General features: G+C 43.7%; 1 pseudogene; it reads right to left on the bottom strand.

Annotated features, from left to right (window-relative positions):
- Positions 1–5808: 5808 nt before the first annotated feature.
- Gm42814 lies at positions 5809–6347 on the bottom strand (annotated as a pseudogene).
- Positions 6348–6564: the final 217 nt, after the last annotated feature.

Raw genomic sequence — 6564 nt, 5'->3', positions numbered from 1 at the left:
CTTTGAGCCCCTGTGGTATCGTTTTCCCCACTTTCTGCTCTGAGACCTCTTTAAGATTGACATTAAGTCTTTAACAACAGCTTAACTGTGACCTCTGCTCACAGCTACCTATTCCTCACCAACCTTCTACTATAGAGTTTTTAAAAAGTTCTTAGAGCCAGTGAGATGGCTGGACAAGCAAAGGTGTCTGCCCCAAGCCCATTTGACCTGAGTTCAGTCCCTGGGACCCACACACTGGACTGAAACCTGAGCTCTACACATGTGATGTTGAACCTATATGTCCACACATGCACACATGAATGGAGGCTGGAGAGATGGCTCAGCAGGTAAAAGCACTGCCTGTTCTTGCAGAGGACCTGGGTTCAATTCCCGGCAACCACGTGGTGATTCACAATGGTCAGTAACTCCAGTTCTAGACATACATATAGGCAAAACATAAATACACATAAAATAAAAAACTAAGTCTTATTTTTTGTTTTAAATTGTGGCAAGTCCACATACCACAAAATATATACCCTCAGCCACTTTTAGGATAAGATTTAATGGCCTTGACTAGACTCACAGTATTATGGGACTACTGTATGACAGTACTCACTATTATGTGACAGTACTCACACTTTCCTGTGGCACTACTGTGTGACAGTGCTCACACTGTTGTGTGACACTATTGTGTGACAGTGCTCACACTGTGGTGTGATGGCTCTATGGCATTTCCATCTTAGAAACTCTACATTCAGAAAACAGCAGAGGCTCCCCTCGCTTTCATTTTTCTTGTCTCTTATTTATGTAATGTATGAGTTCTCTGCTGCATATAAATCCTCAGGCCAGAAGACTGCATCAGATGGTTGTGAGTCACCATGAGGTTACTGGGATTTGAACTCAGGACCTTCGGAAGAGTGGTCAGTGCTCTTTATCTAACTGCTGAGCCATCTCTCCATGACAGACTAGACAGCTAGGAGCCATCAATCAGTTGCTGGGATTTGCACTGGGGTCCTCTGGACCCACAGTCCATGATCTTAACCACTGAGCCACCGCTCCTGAAAGAAAGATGAAATTTCAAGACCTGTAAGTCATATAAAGTACTCAGAAATTGCTAGTTGTTTGTGAGCCTAGAGGCTGCCTGGGGCTGATAACAAAGAAAAGCAAACCCGGGCATGCCTCGTTGTTAAAGCATTCCTGGGAACAGCGTGACCATAAAGATAAAGAGGAATGTGAGGACATAACAGGGCTATCTGAACTAAGTCAGCAACTCACAGAACCCTGACACCCTGACCTGCATGTATTCGTTTTGCTGACATGTAATCTTTCTGCTGATGTTTGAATAAGCCAATAGTGTGTCACTATGCTGAATTCCCCACCCCTAAGCCCTTTATCCCATAAAACCCCCCAGCTTTCGAGCCTCGGGGTCAAATCCACTGTCTCCTGCGTGAGATACTTTTTTTTTTTTTAAAGATTTATTTATTTATTTATTTATTTATTTATTTATTATATGTAAGTACACTGTAGCTGTCTTCAGACGCACCAGAAGAGGGCATCAGATCTCATTACGGGTGGTTGTGAGCCACCATGTGGTTGCTGGGATTTGAACTTCGGACCATTCGGAAGAGCAGTCGGGTGCTCTTACCCACTGAGCCATCTCACCAGCCCATGAGATACGTTTTGATCTGGAGCTCCATCATTAAACTACCTTGCATGTTTGCATCAAGAAGGATTCTCGTGTTTCTGTGGGTGCTATCTCTCTCCCGAGACTAGAGTGGGGGTACCTGAAAGGGGGTCTTACACTCCAGCACACCAGATTCCAAGATTTAACACCAGTGTCCCAGCTGCTGCTGCTGCTGCTGCTGCTTCTTCTTCTTCTTCTTCTTCTTCTTCTTCTTCTTCTTCTTCTTCTTCTTCTTCTTCTTCTTCTTCTTCTTTTGGTTTTTCGAGACAGGGTTTCTCTGTATAGCCCTGGCTGTCCTGGAACTCACTTTGTAGACCAGGCTGGCCTTGAACTCAGAGATCCACCTGCCTCTGCCTCCCGAGTGCTGGGATTAAAGGCGTGCGCCACCACGCCCAGCTTAGTTGTGGGTTCTTAAGATTTAAAATTCTTTTATTTTATGTACCTGGACTGTTTTGCCTACATTCATCATGTATGTATATGTATGTGTACAACCTGCATGTCTGGTGCCTTCAGAGTCAGAAGAGGCTGTCAGATCCCCTGGACCTAGAGATACAAGTAGTTGTGAGCACCATGTGGGTCCTGGGATCCAAGCTTGAAGCACGCATCCAGCTGCAGGCCGCTTTTCCCCTTCACTTATTTACATGTGCTGCTCTTGCAGAGAACCCAAGTCCAGCTTATGGCACACATGTCAAGAGACTCACACTGCTTGTAAACCCAGTTCTAGGATATCTGACTCCCTCCTCTAGTATACACACACACACATACACACACTTAATAAGCAAGCAAGCAAACATACAGACAAGCAGAAGCTGGAGAGCTGGCTCAGCAGTTAAGAAAGGGAACATGCTGCTCTTCCAGAAGACCCGCAAGGGATTGTCCGGGCGGTGGTGGCATACACCTTTAATCCCAGCAGTTGGGAGGTAGAGGCAGGCGGATTTCTGAGTTTGAGGCCAGCCTGGTCTATAGAGTGAATTCCAGGTCAGCCAGGGATAGAAACCCTGTCTCCAAAAAACCAAAACCAACCAACCAACCAAACAAACAAAAACCCCACAACAACAAAACAAAACAAAACAAAACAAAAAACAATAGAACATGGGACTGGAGAGATGGCTCAGAGGTTGAGAGCACAGAGGTCGTGAGTTCAATTCTCAGCAACCACATCATGGCTCACAACCATCTGTAATGAGATCTGGCGTCCTCTTCTGGCATGGAGGCATATATGCAGGCAGAATACTGTGTAAATAAACCTTAAAACAACAATAACAAAAAAACAGAAGCAGCAAACTCCTTTCTTTTAAATCTTTGTAAGAAAAGGTGCTCTTAACTGATGAGCCATCTCTCCATCCTCCCATTAAAATGCTTATTTTATTTTTAGTTATGTACCTGTGTGTGTCTGTGTTTGGGTATAAACATGTATGAGTGAGTACCGAAAGAGTCCTGCAGTGGTCACCAACTCTCTAGGATGTAGAGTTACATGGGGTTATGAACCATCCAATGTGTGTGCTGGGAACCAAATTCAGGTCTTCTGCAAGAACCATAAGCATTCTTACTGCTGAACCATCTCTACAGCTCCTGTTTTCAATTCTCTGGATAGGAAGCCAAGAACATGGAATTTGATGCTAACCCCATGTGATGATGTGTTTAGGCTTGGCCCATGGGTAGTGGCATTATTAGGAGGTGTGGCCTTGATGGAGGAAGTATGTCATTGTGGGAATGGGCTTTGAGGTTTTATCCTCAGGCTCTACACAATACAGAAAAGGCTTCTTCCTAGCAATAGAAACCCGAAGACATCCCAACTACCAGTAACAAACTCCCACCTTGTTATATTTTCTGAATCTCATACAACTTAGGCTGGCCTCAAACCCATGACAATTACCTGCTTTAGTGTGTCCCAAGTGCTAGGATTACATGTGAACTACCACGTTCATTAAAAGTCTCTCTCTCTCTCTCTCTCTCTCTCTCTCTCTCTCTCTCTCTCATTAGATTAAACCTAGGACCTTATGATATATGCTGGACAAGTGCTCTACCACTGAACTATGTTATCAAGCAACTTTTATACTTTTGAGATAAAAAAAAGCCCAAACTGTCTGTACTGGCTGGTTTTGTGTCAACTTGACACAAGTTGGAGTTATCACAAAGAATGGAGCTTCAGTTGAGGAAATGCCTCCATGAGATCCAGCTGTAAGGCATTTTCTTGATTAATGACCACGGAGGGAGGACCCATTGTGGGTGGTGACATCCCTGGGCTGATAGTCCTGGATTTTATAAGAAAGCAAGCTGAGCAATCCAGGGGAAGCAAGCCAGTAAGAAACATCCCTCCATGGCCTCTGCATCAGCTCCTGCTTCCTGACCTGCTTGAGTTCCAGTTCCTTTAGTGATGAACAGCAATGTGGAAGTGTAAGCTGAATAATAAACCCTTTCCTCCCCAACTTGTTTCTTGGTCATGATGTTTGTGCAGGAATAGAAACCCTGACTAAGACATTGTCCTTGAACTCACTATGCAACCCAAGTAGGCTTTGAACTTGTAATCCTCCTACCTCATCTTTCCAAGTAGCGAAGATTATAGGCATGTACCATTACTCCTGGCAAGAGGAGCTATGTGGTGACGTGTAATGATAAAAATCTGTTACCTTCTAAGAGATTGGAGTTTTTTTCTGGACCTCACAGCCAGAGTTAACAATATGCCTTGAAGTCACTTAAGACTTAACACAAGCCGGGCGTGGTGGCGCACGCCTTTAATCCCAGCACTTGGGAGGCAGAGGCAGGCAGATTTCTGAGTTCGAGGCCAGCCTGGTCTACAAAGTGAGTTCCAGTACAGCCAGGGCTATACAGAGAAACCCTGTCTCGAAAAACCAAAAAAAAAAAAAAAAAAAAAAAAAAGACTTAACACAAATATCCTGCCGTGTGCTTGACCTGTTGGTTTAACCTGCCTTTAAGAGAACAATGTAACAACCAAGCTCACTAGCCTTGGATTCCACTCTGAGCTAATGCATAGCTGTAACCTTAAATTATGTGCTCCTCCACATCCCTGACCCAGAGTAATATATATGCCTCTGTGTCCTAATAGAAACCATTTGCTGAATACAGCACAAATAAAGATTGGAAGCAATCTTATAAAATGAATATTCACCACAAATATTGTACACAATATTTGGGTAATGCTTGATAAACCGTGATGTTTATAGTAGTTTGTTATGTGGGTCAGTTGAAGTCTGTGTTTTAATCTCTTATAAAACTCTGTTAGAGGTTTCTGTAGAGTGTCCCATTTCTTCCCCATGGGATGCTTTCTGTGATGTCCCAGGAAGACAGAGCAAAGCCCCTTGCCAGGGACAGATACACACAGACATATTCACACAGACAGGAATTCACAGGACAGCTTTCAGGCAGGCACAGACTCGAGCAATGGACAGACAGAAAGATGAAAGACACAGGGAATAAAAGTGGGGAATGCAAATCTGGGCTTGCTCTTCATTAAAGACACCAAGAAGAAGTATTATGGAGTTTGTGACCCCTGGGAAAAAGTCATACAGTCAATGGCATAGACTCGATCCAATTACCATTGAAAGACTTAATGACTTAATGACCAGCAGAGTGGATGAACAATCTTTGAGCCAGATTTGAGATTGCCACGAGAAGGGAATTGAAGGAAGAATTTAAAAAAGGAAAAAACCACAAGAAGACCTTCAGTATCTATGAAAACAAGCAAAAACTGGTCTGTTTTGTTAAATTAAGAGGTTAAACAATCTTTGGGTATCTGCATAAGAAAGTCACAGAAGCAAAAAAAGCAGTCATAACAAGTAGATGGTCACAGCTGTACATTTTGGGGTATAGCTCATTCAGTCAGGGTAACTGGGAACTCATCTTACAGGGACCAGAGTCAGAGACAAATGGCTAGTGAATACCAAAACAGATCCCTAGCAGAAAACGGAGTTCCTTTAGCCATCACAGAACTGCTTAAATTGTAGCACTTTTGTTTCATTTTGCTTTTAATCAATGTGTTCAAAACCAACCACAAAGGTTCCTTTCTTGTTCCTTTTTCTTTATTCTTGAAATTTTCATACAACATGATTATATCCACACCCATTCTTTTTCTAGTTTCCCCCAATTATTTCCAACTCAGCCCACTCTGACCCTCATGTCCTTTTTTTTTTTTTTTTTTTTTTTTTTTTTTTTTCCTGGTGCTGGTATTTTATTTCTTTGTGTCCATTAGGCCATGAATTCGTATGGAAAGGGCTCCAACAGCTCAGGCTCTTTTCCGTTAGTGCTCACAAAGTGTTCTTCTCTGGGTGGCGCAGGCTGGCGCTTCAGCTGCACCCAGGTGCCCTTCTCTTTGGCTTCCTTTTTCTTCTGGTCGTTCTCCTTCACCTGCTTCAGGAAGCTGTCTCTGCTCTTTGAGTGCTTGATGTGCTCAATCCGCACATTGATCCTCTTGGCCAGAATTTTGCCCTTAACCTGCTTGTTGACAATGATGCCCACGGCATGCTGGGTGACATTGTTGGTAGCACTTATGGGGCATTCCTTTTTGAACAGTGCCTATTCCCTTGATGTCTACAATATCACCCTTCTTGTAGATTCGCAGGTATGTGGCCAAAGGAACAACGCCATGTTTCCTAAAAGGCCTAGAGAACATGTACTGGGTGCCTCTCCTCTTTCCCTTTGTGTTCGTCATTTTGGTGAGTTACTGGAAGATGGCTGCGGCCCCTCATGTCCTTTTTGTGATGACCCACTAAATCCAATTAGAGCTGCCTGTATGTGTGTGGTTGCGTGGCCATCTACTGGAGCCTATGAAATCGACCAGTAGTCACATATGCTTTAAAAAGAGGAGAGAGGCCAAGCGTGGTGGCACACACCTTCAATCCCAGCACTTGGGAGGCAGAGACAGGTGGATTTCAGAGTTCGAG

The sequence above is a fragment of the Mus musculus genome, chromosome 3 (genome assembly GCF_000001635.26).
Source record: "Mus musculus strain C57BL/6J chromosome 3, GRCm38.p6 C57BL/6J".
NCBI lineage: Eukaryota > Metazoa > Chordata > Mammalia > Rodentia > Muridae > Mus > Mus musculus.
This window is presented reverse-complemented; position numbering and strand designations above follow the sequence as displayed.